Raw genomic sequence first — 17,714 nt, forward strand, 5'->3', positions numbered from 1 at the left:
CACTGCCACGTTGCTCACGTTGGGGGCGTGGCCCAGATTGTTGGGGGGGAAACCATATGGTTTCCCGCCGACGATCTGGGCCACGCCCCCAATGTGAGCGACGTCGCACGTCACTTCCGTTGACGTGCTGGCAGTGCGCGCGTGCTTTGTGTGTGCGCGCATCCGGAGCCGGCTCCCGGACCCGTCGGAGCCTCCCCCACCGGTGAGTTTGCGGGACTTGGCAACCCTATTTTCTGCTGATTTGTATAATGCAATCATTTGCATTTTAATTCGTTGTGAATCACCTTGAAGACCTCTGAATGGAAAGGCAGCCTAGAAGTATGCTAAAGAAACAAATCCTTATATTCCTCTATAATAGATTCAGGGTTGGGGCTGAGAAAGTACTGACTTGTCCAAGGCCAGAGCAAGATATGATCCAAGGACTTCCTGGTACATGATTTGTTCTCTTGGCTGCTAAGCTACATTAGCTCTCTGTCTGCAGAGGCTTATGATATTTCAGACATGGTCATTTGCTTCTTCCCATACTAGAAGACCATCTACCCCACAGGAGCTGCTGGTCTGGATCCAGAGATGAATGAGCAGAAAGGAAAATGTACTTCGTGCAGTTCCACTTGCGCAAGCAATGGTGAAAGGGCTGCTGCAAGCACAAAACACTTCAGCATAGTTCTTAATGAAATAACCATGTGCATTGGCAGCAATGAAATGTACAATAGATGGCTCACATGATATTTTTTAATTTGCTTTTGTAATAGTATCAGCAGAAATACCTTGTGCTATGTCTTGCACACTTGGGCTGCGGTCAGACATGCCACATACCACAGTTTGGTGTAGTGGTTAGGAGCAGAGACTCTAATCTGGAGAACTGGGTTTGATTCCCCACTCCTCCACATGCAGCTGCTGGTGTGACCTTGGGTCAGTTACAAGTTCTTTCAGAGCTGTTCTCTCATGAGCAGTTCTTGAAAGCACTCTCTCAGCCCCACCTCACAGGGTGTCTGTTGTGGGGAGGGGAAGGGAAAGGAGATTGTAAACTGCTCTGAGACTCCTTTGGGTAGTGAAGGGTGAGGTATAAATCCAATCTCTCTCTCTCCCCCCCCCTTCGCTGTGAGCTCAGCCCATCATTGATTGATCAGATGGATCAATGTTGTGGTGAGACTGCCTAAGCGCTTTCTGGATCCTACTCTCTCCCCATAGGGACAGTAAGTCCAGGATCTCTTCATGCTACCAAGACAATCTCCGCATGCTGATATGTTTCTCTTTTCCTGTTAAAAAAAGACCATTGTGAGGAGTTGGGAAAAACAAGTTCTGGGTGCCAAACATGGTGACTGGATCAGGAACGATTTTCCCTGGGGGGTTCCTCAGTGGTGATTGGGAGGGACAAAATTTTAAATTGCAAAGAATCATTTACAAAGAATAAATGATGCTGATTGATCGAGATAATTTTTTCAGGTAGGAAACGCACATGCGGGGCTCCACATCCAAGGGATGATTATGTGGTTATGTGCGCATTGCCAAGTGAGCAACAAAAAATGGTGCCAAGTTGAGAAGGAATGAGCAGACCATCCTGAGGGCTAGAGGGCACACTTGAGTAATCAGACTAATGAAAATCCATCAGTGGCCCATTGGCAAGTGTTAAAACCGGACTTTCCCCAGGATCGATTAACTCTGATACAGGGCAGAACAGCATGCCGATGACTGAGGAATCATTCAGAGATGTTACTATCTGAATGTGCACTTTAGATTTGTCAGGCATCAACAACTCTATTGGATCTAAATGCACGTCTGACCGCACCATTGGAAAAGATAGTGGGATACAATCACTTTCACTTAGCACAAGCAGACCGCCAAGCATAATTTGCACATTTTTGCGTGCACAAGGCTGTTGCATACATGGAAACCTTTTGTGAGCTCCAATCTGCTAATTGTCCTGCTAGGGCAACAGACAATACACAGGTGGCCTGTGCTTGCCCTGTTGTGTGTAGTAGAGAGGAGAAACTATTCTATAAAGAGTGACAGGTATAAGGCCACCCTGTGAGTTTTAGGCTAAGCATGGTCTTGAACTTGGGTGTCCCACATCCAAAACTCCACGGCACTGCATTGACTTTACACAGTAAGGATAAATGGCAAATGTTGTATAAAGTGCAGGTGGTCTGGCAGAGCAATTTACCAACTCTAACCCTCACACAGATCTGCCCTTTGTCCACAGAACATTTGCATTCCTATCAATATGCATCTTTTCCAGCATTCTTTCTTCTCCCGTTGCTGACCCCAGTCCCAGTCACCATCTGTCCCACAAACTCAGACCAGCAGGACCTTCTTGTAAGCTGGTGTGTGCGGACTGCAGCCCAACCCCTTTGAACACTGTCCGCCTGCCCTCCAGACGCCACCTCCACCTCCACATGCCTCTGTGACACATGCAACATGTGAGTGGACATGAGCAGCTGATTCTCCTTTTTAGATCACACCGTGAAGCCCATTTAAAATTAAAATGGATGAAGAAGAAGCTGGTGTAAATAATGCATTTGTGGCACACGAGACAGTTTGCAGAGCCTGTATTCATTGCCTAGTCTTAGTTAAGGAAACTCAGCTCTGCCTGCTGCATCATTAAAAATGCATCCTGGTTTCAGCTTCAAGCTTCACATACTTACCACTGAGAAGCAGGCATCTCGGCTATCCTCCTCGCTTCTTTCTTGCTCTCAGCTGGCTCTAATAAATCTCATATCAGGATATATGCCTCTGGGTTCCAACGTGGGTAAAAATACACTCTTGCATGAGTTTCTTCGAAGCTGGCCTTCGCAGCCTAAATCAGTTCTCCCTTTCAGTTTATTTGTGGGCCTTGAGAGCCAGTAAAATTAAGGTTGCTATGATTCTTTGAATGGCTCTTTGCAAGCATCTAGCAGGAACATATTCTAGGGTTGCCAACCTCCAGGTGGGGGCTGGAGACCTCCTGAGAGTACAACTGACCTCCAGGTGACAGAGTTCAGTTCCCCCAGAGAAAACATCCACTTTGGAAGGTGGACTCTATGGCATTATACCCCGTTGAAGTCCCTCCCTTCCCCAAACCCCGCCCTCCTCAGGCTCCACCCCCAAAGTCTCCAGGTATTTCCCAACCTGGAGCTGGCAACCCTACTGTTGGCCCAGTAGGGCAATGGTCAGGGATTGATTTTTGCTTGGGACCTGTTTCTACTTTCCAAGCATCCTTGAAACAGATAAGCAGTGATGATAACAAATGCCCCTAAGCGTTCACAGGGTGAGCATTTTTGATCATCACTGCAGACCAGCCACAAAGCTTCCCAGTTAGAGGGTGCAACCTCTAGGTAGCTTACTATTCACCACCTGCTTTAGAAAACAAGTGTGGAGACCCACTTCCCCTCCTCTCCCTGCCAATGCTCAGACTTCTTGAAGTCATGCAATTTAACAATAAATAATGATGCTAGACCCGTGTTTATTTACTTATCCAGAATCTGGAGTAGGCCTAGCTAGAGAGAACAGAAGTTGGATGCTGGCAGAGTATTCCCACACACACACACACACACACACAGAATTGCCCTTATCTAGCCTTATCTAGTTCTGGAAGTCTCTGAAAGCGACTTCCTGGAATTACTGGACACACAAAAAAGGATCTGATGCACGTCTCCCTCAAAGGCAGGTGAGCCCAGAGTTGTCCCCAGCTGTCACCAAGAGCCATTCACCACTATCTAAGGGCTGGCTTCTGTCCACTGAGGTGAGAAGACTAGGCCAGAGAGACTGCAAACAACTGGAAAACAGCAGTTATGTGCAACAGTGCACCCATGGACGCTTCCTTTTTTAATATTTTGATTCTTTGGTCCTCCTTTCCCTCTAAATCTAATGAAGAGCTATAAAATGCTAGTTACAGGGGTGCGTTATAAGGAGATGCATGAGGAGATGTTAAGCACACATGGAGATCGTTTTCATAGAAAGAGTGCCATCTACTGACACATAAATAAGCCTCTGCAGCAATCAGCATTGTTCACGGTACACATGTTTAATACAGTTCTCGCTATGCTTCACAAATCTCTACCCATAACAAAGAATTAAGAATACCAGCCCAGGAAATCATCTCTTTGCAAGGGGCTGTATTGTGACAGAGTTGCATATAATCTCACACTATCAGTTGCTTTCATGCTAAGGTTAATTAATGTTTTACTTTCAAAGATTTCCATTCCTAATTCCTTCCTGCACTGATCAGTCATCATTCTGTGAGAGGGCAAGTCCTGGAAAGGTTTTGGCCCTTTTCCTTTCTTCACCACAGAACAGACTTGAGTCTCTAGTACAGTTCCTCATTGCCTGGAGAGGGGGGGAGGAAATGAAGAAGAAGGATTGGATTTATACTCCACCCTTCACCACCTGAAGGAGTCTCAGAGCAGTTTGCAATCCCTTTCCCTCCCCACCCTGTGAGGTAGGTGGGGCTGAGAGAGCTCTCTCTCTCTCTCTCTCTCTCTCGAAATCCCCTTGAGAGAACAGCTCTGAAAGAATTTATGACTGACCCAAGGTCACACCAGCAGCTCCATGTGAAGGAGTGGGGAATCAAACCCTTTTCTCCATGTTCCTAACCACTACACCAAACAGGCTCTCAGTGCCCTATCCCTTTAACAGAGGCTGAATGAGATGTTATTTACCAGGTGATGTTATTTACCTCCATGCCATGAAAAGCTTCAGCTGCCCACTTCCACACCTTAAGACTCTATATTAAAAGGACAGGACATTTTTCTCCAGTCCTGTTGGCAATCCTAGTCTCAGGGCTACTGCATACATGGAAATCTTACTACAGACTTCTGCCTGCAAGGCTACCTGTGTTTCTCTAGCCTGCCCTGTTAGAGTATGAGAGGAAAAAAAGCAACCACTATTCACTTTGGTTTTGCGCAGCTATTCATCTGTTACAAACGTGAATCCATCTAAAAATGTTCACCTTTTAAATCACCCATAGTATTGTGAGTGAGCTAAAATCTGTTTCTGCAAAGCAAAGCTGGACTGAATTTAAAGTGACAAACTGCCAGTACTGTTAAGAAAGAAAGCTTTTTAGATGGATTCAGAAATCAGGCATGATTCCCTTTACTTGACCACTCTCCGTCAAACCTCTGTGTGGGATGCATCAAGTAAGTTATAGTCCTCAGAAGCCAATGTACACCAGGCACACGGGAGAGTTACTTGCTAAAGCTGGTCCCTCTCATTTGTTGCTTGTTGAAGAACATTTAAACGATCCACGAACTACTAGAGATTTGCATAATCTTATCAACTCTATATTGGCTCCTTTCCAATTCCCTGGGAAGTTGAACCTGAGGAGGAACCCTTTGGTTGGCTTTGGATTTTGCTTTAGGCAAAAATTTGGTAGCAACTCTTCCTCTACTCAGACTTCTTTGATACAGGATACATATTTCAGTGCAAGTCCGCAGGAGAAGTACTGAAACTACACTGGACAAAGCAGAATGGGCCCACCTGTATAGGATGGCCAGACAAAAATGTAAATAGGGCGGGGTAGTGATCTGGCAGATGTTTTATTTATTTATTTAAAATATTTTAATGCTATCTTTCCACCAGCTCTGGGTCCACAAGGCAGAAAACATAAACACACAGAGAGAGAGAGTTATCCAGATCTTCTAGTGATGCAGTAGAAGTCCTGAACAACTGCCTGACTGCTGTGGCTAAATAGCTAAGAATGAGCAAATTGAAATGAAATCCTGGAAAGTCAAGTAATGCTGGTTGGAAAGGCATAGGGGTCTTGAAGGATATTATGCCCCTCACATTTGATGGGGCCCATCTGACACTTGCCAACTCAGTTAAGAGCCTTGGGGTTATACATTATTGCTGGAGAAGCAACTTAATGCAGTTGCAAAGAAGGCATTCTTCCAGCTCAGCCTAGTTCAAAACATGCCCCCTTGCCTCAGTACAGCTGATCTGGCCATCTGGATCCATACCATGGTGACATCTAGACTAGACTACTGTAATTTACTGTGTGTTGGTCTTCCCTTAGAATCAGTTTGGAAACTCCGACTTTTGCAGAATAATGCAGCTTGGCTATTATCAGGAGCTAGATGGAGCATGCATATTACTCCCATTCTGCAGTCACTCCACTGACTGCTCATCAGTTACTGGGTTCAATTTAAGGTATTGGCTATCACATACAAAGCCCTTTGTGGCCTTTGGACCCTCATATGTGTGAGACGGTCTGTCCTCCATGCTCTCCCATGACAGCTTTGCTCAGCTGAGCAGGGCCTTCTGCAGGTTCCAACTTGCAAACGGGTAAAATCAATCACTGTCTGTGCACGCACCTTCTCCCATGTGGTGCCCACCTTGTGGAATGGTCTGCCTGTGGAGGTCAGGAAGGCTCCCACTCTCCCTGCCTTTCACAAACAACACAAAACTGAATTATTCTAGAGGGTTTTCAATGTGGGCAATAGGATAGCACTGTACAAAATTACTCACAAAGTTACTTGGACAAATTATTAGGGACTGTGGTCTATACTACTGTATATAAAAAGGTAAAGGTTCCCTTGCTTGAAAGCCAGTCGAGTCCGACTCTAGGGTTGCAGTGCTCATCTCCGTTTCAAAGCCAAAGAGCCAGCGCTGTCCAAAGACGTTTCCGTGGTCATGTGGCTGGCATGACTAAACACCAAGGCGCACGGAACACTGTTACCTTCCCACCGAAGTGGTACCTATTTATCTACTTGCAATTTCTTGCTTTCGAACTGCTAGGTTGGCAGGAGCTGGAACTAGAGACGGGAGCTCACTCCATCTTGCGGCACCTGGGTCTCGAACTACTGAACTACTGACCTTCCACAGCCTGCAGTTCAGCGTCTTAACCCCTTGAGCCACCGCAGCTCCACTGTGTGTAGTTTGCTGTAAATTGGATCATACTATGTATGATCAGGAAGCAATCCTGGAGTTTTTTTGTTATCTTCTGAGTGTGGAATAGCGGTCACTATGGGTGTGGAGGGGGAAGTATTTGTGAATTTCCTGCATTGTACAGGGGGTTGGACTAGTTGACCCTGGTGATCCCTTCCAACGCTATGATTCTATGATTCTACTATGTAATCTTGTATAATTTTATGTGTCATGTTCAGGGACACTGAGAGGGGAGAGTAGGGGATAAAAATTTTTTGGGGGGGCTCCAGTCAGCCGAAGGGCCCCTGAAGCCAACATCATGCTGTATTCACCACCTTGAAAGGGCCAATGTACTTCCACCCCAGGTTTTTCCCTGGTTGAAGCCCCTTCTGGTTCTTGGTGGAGAGATGCACTGAATCACCAGGGTGTAAGTCCCACTCAGGAGCACAGCCCCAGTCAGCATGCTTTTTGTAGTCCTGTTTAGCTTTCACTAAAGTCTTTTGTATGGTGGACCATTAGTCCCGTAGGTTCTCCCACCACTCGTGTAAATCCCCTGAGCCCGATCCCTGGGAGGTTAAGGTGGGGAGGGGGCCCCCCTCATGTCCATGCAGTGCTTTGAAAGGGGATAATCCAGTGGCACTGTTGACCAAGTTATTGTAGCTATATTCTGTATAGGGGAGAAGGTCCACCCAATCATCCTGCTGGTAATTTGTAAAACACCTAAGGAACTGCTCGACCACCTGATTGACTCGTTCAGTTTGACTGTCAGTCTCTGGGTGGTAAGCACTACTGAGGCCCTGTTCCACCCCCAGGGTCCTCATCGGTTCTTTTCAAAACTTAGCAACGAACTGTGACCCCCGGTCGGAGACGCTCTTATGGGGGAAGGGAATGCAACCGTACAATGTGCTGCATGAAAAGCTTGGCCCGCCCCCTGGCTGAAGGCACCTGCACACAGGGGATGAAGTGAGCCTGTTTGGAGAACAGATCTACCACCACCCATATCACAGTCTTTCCTTTACTGGATGGGAGATCAGTTATAAAGTCCATCGAGATGACTGCCCAAGGTCTTTCGGGGGTTTCTAGGGGTTGCAATGTGCTGGGGGGTTTTCCTGCTCTCTGTTTCCTCATGAGGCATGTTCGGCATGAGCTCACATACTGTAAAATGCCGTCCTCATGCAAGGCCACCAGAACTGTCTCTGAATTAAACGCAGGGTTTTTAGGTACCCGTAATGTGGTTAAGACGCTGAACTGCAGGCAGGCAGATTGGTAGTTCAGCAGTTCGAGACCCGAGTGCCACATGATGGAGTGAGCTCCCGTCCCTAGTTCCAGCTCCTGCCAACCTAGCAGTTTGAAAGCAAGAAATTGCAAGTAGATAAATAGGTACCGCTTCGGTAGGAAGGTAACAGCGTTCCATGCACCTTGGTGTTTAGTCATGCCAGCCACATGACCACAGAAATGTCTTCGGACAGCACTGGCTCTTCGGCTTGGAAATGGAGATGAGCACCGCAACCTTAGAGTCGGATTCAATTGGCTTTTGAGCAAGGGAAACCTAATGCCCCACTAGTTTATTTTCATGCCTCAGGTGTAAGACCTCCGCCCGCAAAGACATCAGCACATACAGTTTCTCTCCCCAATACCAGCACATACAGTCTCTCTCCCCTTTTGTTCTAAGGAGCCATCTTTCTGAATTTCCTTCATATCCTCCTCTTTGAATTTGTAAATCTATGGGTCAGTGTAGAGAGGAGACCCCTCCTTTGCCCGGCTGCGTGTCACTACTGCCCCCCCCAAGCTGGGTAGGCGTGAACATAGAGTCCACTATCTTCTCTCGTTGACTGGCATGCTAGGGAAGGCGAGACAAGGCATCTGCTAGGAAACTCGACTTCCTGGGGAGGTGCTGGAGGGTGAAGCGAAACTTAGAGAAGAACACCCACCTCAGTTTCTTGGCACTCAAGTGTCTGGGCATGCACAAAGCCTCCAAATTTTTATGATCAGTCCAGACTTCAAAAGGTACCCTGGCCCCCTCCAACCAATGCCTCCATGTAGTGAGGGCTAGTTTGATGGCAGCTGCCTCTTTGTCCCAAACAGCCCAATTCCGCTCCATGCGGGAGAACTTTTTTGAGACATAGGCCAGGGGGAGCCAGTGGTTGTAGAGGGTCTCTGACTAGGCGCACGTGCGAGTCCTTATCTCATGAATGTATCAATATATCATCAAGTTAAACAAGGACCCCTTTGTATAAATGCACGAAAAACTCTGGGGGTCCCGCCAGCTCAAACAGCATTACCAGATATTCAAACTGACCCAGTGAGGTATTGAAAGCCATCTTGCATTCATCCCCCTCCAGATGCGCACCTTAAAGTAAGTGCCTTGGAGATCCAGTTTTGTAAAAATGCACCCCTGCAAGGCCTCAGTTAAGAGGTCTTTGATTAGTGGGAGGGGGTAGGCATTGGACATTGACACGGCATTCAGACTCTGGTAATTGGTGCACAGACTCAACCCCCCATCTTTCTTTTTCCTGAAGAGCACTGGCACCGCGAATGGGGAGGGGCTGGGTGGATAAAACCTCTGGCTAGGTTTTTATCCACAAACTTTTGCAGCTCCTCCTTTTCAGCTGGGCTCATCGCATATAGCTTTCCTTTGTGCATCTTGTGCCCTGGCAAAATCTCAATGGCACAGTTGGATTTACGGTGTGGGGGGGGTAACTCATCCGCTTCCTCCTCCTCAAACACCCAGGTTAAGTCTCTGTACTCAGAGGGAATCAGGTCGAGTTCCCCTTGCACTAGGCACACGCGCTCCGGGGTGGGAGCTGGTGCCTTCCCCACTCAGGGTTCCAGTCATGCATTTTGCCTCGAGGTTCTGGGAAATGTAGTGTACCCCTGCTCCATTGTATGTACAGGTCATGGTCCCAGAGCCAGGGGTTACCCAGCAGCACTGAAAATTTGGCAGTGGGGTTGATTATAAAAGGTCATTGTTCCCAGTGAGACCCCATCCCCATCACCGCTGGCACCGTTTGGTATTTACATGCTTCTTTCATGGGGGACCCGTCCATTTGGGTGAATACTATGGGTTCCGGGAGTGCCTGGACCGGTATTCCCAACCCCATCACTAGAGCAGGTCTGACTAAGTCTCTAGCACACCCCAAGACAATCAATGCCCTCACCCTGATCTGGGTGCCCAGTTCTAGGTTCACAACAATCACAGTCACATAGAACCGGGGGGGGGGGGAGGCTCTCACAGAACTTGGTGCCTTGGATTTTCTAACCTGCTGGGTTGTACCCTTCACAGCAGGTCCCAGCCTTTTCTCACCTCCAACAAGGGTTCGACTCCACTGGATGAGGTGCTGTCAGAGTCTCCCCTGTCTCCTGCCTGTAGGGCTTTAGGGGGCTTTACATGAGGTGCTGTCAGAGTCTCCCCTGTCTCCTGCCTGGAGGGCTTTAGGGGGCTTTACATGAGCTGCCAGTTGCTTGGACTTCTTCTCAGAGGCCTTGCACTCTGTCACCTTCCTGTCTCCCAGGCCTTTGTCAAGAGGGCAGTTAGTGGCAAAATGCCCCGGGACCCCACACCTTAGACACAGACCTTGACAGGATCAAGTGGTTCAGACCGGCCCTATAGAGCTCAATGAGAACTTCTTCGGGCCACCCCTGGAGGTTAGCAGCATGCATTTTGAACTCTCACTGAATGGTTGTCTTGGCACAGGCCTCGCAGGCGCATGTGGGCCCTCTCCAGCTTTAGGGGGTCTTTGTACTGCCGACGTAGGGCCCACATAGAGGCAATCACATCTCTGCCGATGTAGGGCCCACATAGAGGCAATCACATCTCACAGTTCTGGGCCCTGGAAATTGTGGAGGCCCACAAACCAATCAGCTGCTTGTTCTCTCGGGCGTCACCCGATATAGTCCACATGATGTTTGTCTGTGGCAAAAATAGGACCCCAGTCCCTCAGGAACTTTCCTACCTGCAGCAGGAAGAATGCCAACTTCTCAGAAGTACCATCAAATGTGCTCTCCAAAACTTCCCAGGACTGATCCATCCCCAGGGGAGGAATGACTGGGGTAGCAGGTCCGTCCAGAACCAGTGGTGTTACCAGGGGCACCTGTGGCACTTGCGCCAGAGATGACTGTGCCAGCCCTGGACACACACACACACACCCCAGCTCCAATCCAAGCTCGATCCCAGTTTCAGAACTCCTGCTGGATCATGTTCATGATTACTCTGGGCAGGTCGAGCATCATGTTATGTATCTCTTGCCGTAGCTCTTCAGTCTTGCCCCAAAACACCCGGTGGACATTTTCCAGGTTGGTCTCTTCTGTAATGCAAAGGCACGCAGGATCATCCTGGAAAGAATGCCCATACTGTCTCCATTCTCATTTTCCCTTGTACGAGAACCACTCAAGTCTTTGGGTCTGGAGTCAACACCCAGCTGGGATCAGCCCAGGTATACATCGAGGCCCATGAGTCTCTGGGCCTCACTTCGAGGTCTCTTGTGTCCACTGTGGACACCAGGGCAGCCGTGGTCACAGGCGGCACCCCAACACTGGTGGTAGTAGGGATGTCCCCGTTGCCTTCGTTCATCACGCCAGTGGTGCGGATGGCCAAGGAAGAAATGGAGTTCTAACACTTTGTCAGACCTCTGGGTAAATCAGTTCCCAACAACATTCACTTTGTAGAAAGATACGTTTAGTGAGACATTGATATGATCCAACCTGTACCTTGTCTGTGTTAGAACTGAGCTTAAAGGTGTGAAAGCAATAGATATACAGGGTTCAAGCGAGGGTCCTAAAAGGTTCAGAACCAGTCACCCCATGGGATATTGCCTGCCAAATGTAACTGCCATCCATCCCCTTCTTAGTGCCATCCCCCCAACATATAAGACAAAAGCCAGCATAGAAAGATGAAACTCAAGGCCACTAAAACTTCCCAGGAGAGATAAGATGCCTGGCACATCAAAGCCCTCAGAAGTGGGTTTTGGCTCTGCAGTCCTCCACTCCCCCCTTCCCAGTTACTCTGGTGAACGAGCTGTAAAAGGCAAAATGAGCAGCTAGTTTGACACCATGACAGAGATGCTCACTAAGAAGGGATTTTTGGAAATTCAACTTCTAAGGGGGTCAAAGGGGGTAAAATGGGCTCCTCCCATTGCTTCCTATGTGGTTGCCAGGCTGCTGCCTCCTTGCACCCCCCCCCCACTCTCTGATTGGTCAGCCGCAGAAGTGTTCTGAGGTTAAAAAAAACAAAACCCAGTTACAGGAGATTGCAGAGAGCTAATAACAGTTGAGGAAATCAGGAATGGCCAACCACCTGTGAGGTGCAGCAATGCTGCTGGCCCAGCCTCCCTGATGGCTTCAAACATGCTCCCCCATCTCCTACACCTGACAGGCAGCTGTTTGTCAGGTGCAGTAGTGTGTGCAGAGTGCTTAAAGCCATCAGGGAGCCCACCCCAGCAGTAATGCCTTAGCAATCTTGCTGGCCCAGCCTTCACAATGACTTGCAATACCCCACCCCACTCCTACACAGGATAGGCAGCTGCCTGTCAGGTGTAGGAGAGGGGGTGGGATGCTTACAGCCACTGGGGAGGCTTGCTCAGCAGGATTGCCTTAGTGCTGCTGCTGGCCCAGCCTCCCCAATGCCTTTAAACACACTCCCCCCAGCACCAGACAGGTGGGTATCTGTCAGGTGCAGGACCAGGGTACCTCAATCCATCAGGGAGGCCACCCGAGCAGAAACACCTTAGCAGTGGTGCTGGACCAGCCTCCCCAATGCAGGAGCAGAGCATTAAAAGCCATTGGGGAGGCTGCCCAAGCAGCATCGCCTTAGCAATCCTGCTGGCCCAGCCTCCCCAATGCGTTCAGACACACTATCCCTCATACACCTGACAGACAACTGCCTGTCAAAGGTTGGAACGGGCGCGGAGTCCTTAAAGCCATCAGGAAGGCTTGCTCAGCAGGATTGCCTTAGCGCTGCTGCTGGCTCAGCCTCCCCAATGCCTTTAAACACAATCCCTCAATCAACAAGTCCCAAGGCCAGACACTGAAGGTGGCAGGAATTGATTTAAAAGATGACTGCTTCTCACATGGACAGTTCTATGTGGCCTGCTCCAGAGTGAGCTCACCAAGCAGCCTGGTGATCCTAGTACCTGAGGGCAGAACCACCAATGTGGTCTATAGAGAGGTCCTTCAGTAGAGAGAAAAAACAGTACGTATGTCTCAGTTCATTTTTTATACTACAAACTTTTTCATTAGAATTCCTACAATAAATGTTACATTTCAAACTTCACATCATCAGTATTATAACTGGATTTATGGAACTTAAATACCATAGTGAAGCACAGATATCAGGCTAGTCTATACATATGCTAATAGCCCAGGTAGAAAAGTCTCTGGGAGATTCCTGGAGATTTCCCAGAATGCCTTCCAGGAGGGGTCCCAGGATGCACCTATGAACTGAGCAGACTGGGTCAAGAGGGTAGAGGGAGTGGTGTAAAGAGGGTGGAGACACAGGTTTGATAAAAGCCCTTACTCTGAGGAGGAAGGGTCTCTCTCTTGGTGCTGACTCTTCAAAGGGAACGGACTTCTGAGTGATGGTCAGTCTTTGCTGACCATGCAGTCTCCCAGATAATGGGACTAGATGGGAAGCTTGTAACTTTTTAAGATCACTACTGCCTGTCCTATTTCAAAATCAGTTAGGGTATGTCTAGAAAAAGGAAATGGGATTGTCTTTATTACTTCTTTTCTTTTGAAACCTGTTTGCTGATCTAGTGCTGTACTTAAGGATGCTTGTAAATATTTTCTTTCCAATAAATCTTTTTTTACTTTTGAAGTTGGTTCTTTGTCTCTGTACCACCTAGTTCCCCCACCATCTTGGACACACTAGTGCAGGAGGAGCCCCCAGGTTGGGAGGGAAGCAGCCAGTGTGCACGTGTCTGTCTCTCCAGGGGTGCCCCAAAGGCTCTGGGTAATGGAGAACATAGAGGTGGGTCCTCAGGTTGGAAAGGGGGGCTAGGAATCCTGTCCCTCCTAGCAGGAAACCCACCCAAAAGGACAGGTGGTGGCAGTGAGTTACTCTAGTGACTGCTTACCAGTCCCAGGAAAGTGCACACAGGGCCCCAGGGAGAAGGTTTGATCTGTTTCTTTCAGATCCCAACTACTAATTTAGGATTGGTTGCCGTTTCCCTCCAAAACTGCAATGGCCAATTCGGCATCCTGTCTCCCCAAAAGCCCTTGACAGGAAAAGGAGATCTAGGCCTCCTCCCTTACAGGGAAAGGTTCTCTGCTGAGATCATTAAAACAAAATGCATGCTAACAGACAGGGATCGTTTCATAGAAAAAGTGCTAGGGGAACTCATTAGCATAACTCATTAGCATATGCCACACCCCCTGACATCATAAGGCCCGGCGGTGGACCTGCAAGGCCGGCGGGAGTGCGAGGAAGCCCCGTGAAGGCCCTCCCTGGCCCCAGGCAGGCAGGGGTGGGGAGAGGCGGGGAGGAAGCAACTTACCCTCCCTCTTCTCCTACCTCCACCTGGCTGAATGAGGGCCGGAAGTGGGGCAGCCGGAAGCAGGGGGTGGGGCTTCGTCATGTGCCCCGCCCCCCGCACCTCACCCGGGGGAACTGCGATCCCCCGCGATCCCCCCCGAATCGACCTCTGCTAACAGATCTACAAGAACAGAAAACTTAAACTGGGGGAAGTGATGGTGAACATGTGGCCTCCATGCCCACAATTCATTACAGTTCCACAGGCAAAAATCCTTGTGCCTGTGGAAGTGCTTATCAGGATCCAAACCATGGAATGACCAGGAAGGCAACTTTCTCAGCTGGATATAAAGCGACCAAGTGCTGCGTATCTTCTAAGAGACTGAAGGGAACCCCATCACTGCTGTCAGTCTCTTAGATGGCTTCTGCACTGCCCCCCACAGCATCAATGGCGCATTTGTGCACCTCATGAGGTTTCCTCAGCTTTTCTCTCATCTTTCTCAAACTGCTTTGCTCTGAAGTTTTGGGGACAATCACAGTGAAGCCTGGATGGCTGTTCTATGGGTAGGAAAATTCAGATTTTTCAACACTTATGGCAACCATTTCCTCCTTCTCAACAACTCAGGGAGGTATTTTAAAAAAATCAGCAGTAGACTATGGTTATATCAATATACTGTTTAATCAGTATAGCATGCTGATTTTGCAAAAGCCCTGGTAGTCCAGGGGAGGAGAGGACACTGCTGAGAGATTGGGGCAGGTAACCTGCAGGGAAACCCGCCATATGGAGGCCCCATTACAGCTGTGCTTTATCTGCAGCTGCACCAGCAATGGGGAAACCACAAAATCCTCTCCCCATGTGGAAGATGTCTTATACTCCTAAAAATAGACAAGCTGTGTGTGTGATTTTTCTCTCTCTTCAAGCATTGCCTACATTTTCTTGCAATGGCAATAACCAGTTTGGGGGGAAAATAATTATTTTCCATATAACATTTGCTGGCCTTCATTTTTATTGATAAGCAAATTCTTCAAACCCAGAAATCCTAATTATAAGACCCAATGGGCACAACCTACATCTGCTGCTGCACATTTCAGATAAAACCAAGGGTGTTAAAAATTACATTGGTATTTTGGCTTTCGAGGAGCAGTGTGGTAGCTAAGAGTTCACTCAGATGTTCGAGATGGATGGGTTTGCCTATTCCTGAGTCACAAGAATTTTGCACCTGTTCTTACGGAACCTTCTGGCCAGCTGGAGAAGATAGTCCTGTCCGCTCAGATTCCCTGTTATTGGGGAAATGCAGGCTAAGTTGCAATGTCTACTCTTCATTTTTCATTCCAGTGGCGTGGTTTCAGTGACAGGAATAAAACACAAGGGCCTAGCTGGTTCTATAGCAGACTTTAATTTGCTTTTCATGAGACAATTGAGGACAGCGGGGGGTTGAAAGTAGGCACAAGAGAAAATGTGTTCTTCGAGTCCCACCACAGCTGCAATTTACAAAGTTTCTGTATCCGAACAGGAAAAACTCCAGACAGTGGGGTTGTGCAAGAGGCTTCTTCTGTGGGGCTCTCTTGTGGTAATAAAGTTTTGCCTGCCACTTTTGAGAGGATATGTTATTAATGATTAATACTTACAATGGATGATGATCACTTTTGTACCCTTCAGGGCTTACCATTCGAACTTCTACATCAAGAAATTCTGGGGTCTTGAGGGCACTGAAAAAGTTAAGCCACACAGAATTGAATTGCATCCCGCCAAGTTGCCAAACAGCATATGAAGAACATACCCATTTTTATATTGATAGAAATAGTAAAAAAACACACACACACCTCAATGTAAGTGTCTCATAAACATTTTTAGAAGTAGAGAAAGCCTTCAACCCTACAGGTACTATTCCTGACTAGGAAAAGGCTCTGAAGAAAATTCTGATCAGAAAATTATGCAACACATCACAATTGCATAGGATCACATCTTTATATCATATATAAGCACAATTCAGACAGCACTTAATATTTCCATGATGATAACACTCAGTTGCTGAGGACACAATAGGAGGTCATCCATTTTGTATATGAACATGTTTGTGAGTATATACATCCTCACCACATTTGCAGGAATTGTCATCACATGTCCCTGTCCCTAATTTCTTCTATTTTTTTGCATACTCCATCTCCAGTTGAACCAACAGTGTGCAATCCCATAGTATGTTCCTTTTTTTTGAGAGGTCCTATTTCCTGCATTTTAAACCAGGAAGCCCCTATGTGAGCATATCCCTACTCTAACATAATTTTATGGCCTTCATAGCACAATTAGTTCCATATGCACAGGAACGGGGAACATATAACTATTTGAATTGATTTTTATTACATAAACATATTTCATACGTCATCCATCCTTACCCATCAGGATGGAGCAGTCTGTAGGTTCAAATAAATAAATACAGGGCCAGTTTAGACATGCTGTTCCTTCATGGTTAAGTGCAAAAAAGGGGACAAAACCCAGGGATTGTGTAAACATATTTATTTATTTATTTGTTTGTTACATTTATACCCCGCCCTCCCCTGTAGGGCTCAGGGCGGCTTACACGGCAAGAAACTTGCTCATAAAAACATCAATACATTAATAGGTTTTAAAACACAATATACAATTAAAAAAAAAAAAACCCAACAACAATAACGACAATAAAGTGCTCAAGCTACATCCATTCCAAAAAGAATCAGAGAGGAGAGACCACACACCCAAACATCCCCCAGTAGGCATTGTATAATAGGTATTAAACAGATGTTCCTGCCCTCCTAGGGCCCTCACCCCCCCCCACATGATGGTATATAGCGGGGGGGGCGGTGGCGGCCCTAATCGAAAGCCTGGTGGAAGAGCTCCGTCTTACAGGCCCTGCGGAACTGCACCAGGTCCCGCAGGGCCCGGATCTCCTCCGGGAGCTCATTCCATCAGGTGGGGGCCGCCACCGAGAAAGCCCTAGCCCTTGTGACGGTCAGTTTAGCAGCCTTGGGGCCCGGTATAGTTAGGAGGTTTTGGGCCCCAGACCGTAGCGCTCTTGGGGGAACATACGGGGAAAGGCAGTCCCTCAGGTAGGCTGGACCCAGACCATATAGGGCTTTATAGGTAAGAACCAGCACTTTGAAGCGAATCCGGTACGCTATTGGCAACCAGTGCAGCGCTTTCAGCACAGGCTGCATATGGTCCCTTCTAGAGAGACCCATTAACAGCCTGGCCGCAGCATTCTGCACCAGTTGCAGCCTCCGGATTTGCGACAAAGGCAGCCCCATGTAGAGAGCGTTGCAGTGGTCTAGCCTCGAGGTGACCGTCGCATGGATCACTGTGGCCAGATCATCACGGTTCAGGTAGGGGGCCAACTGCCGAGCCCGCCGAAGATGGAAAAAAGCGGACTTGACA

Source organism: Gekko japonicus, unplaced genomic scaffold, assembly GCF_001447785.1.
Source record: "Gekko japonicus isolate JY-2015 unplaced genomic scaffold, Gekko_japonicus_V1.1 scaffold762, whole genome shotgun sequence".
NCBI classification, from domain to species: Eukaryota; Metazoa; Chordata; class Lepidosauria; order Squamata; family Gekkonidae; genus Gekko; species Gekko japonicus.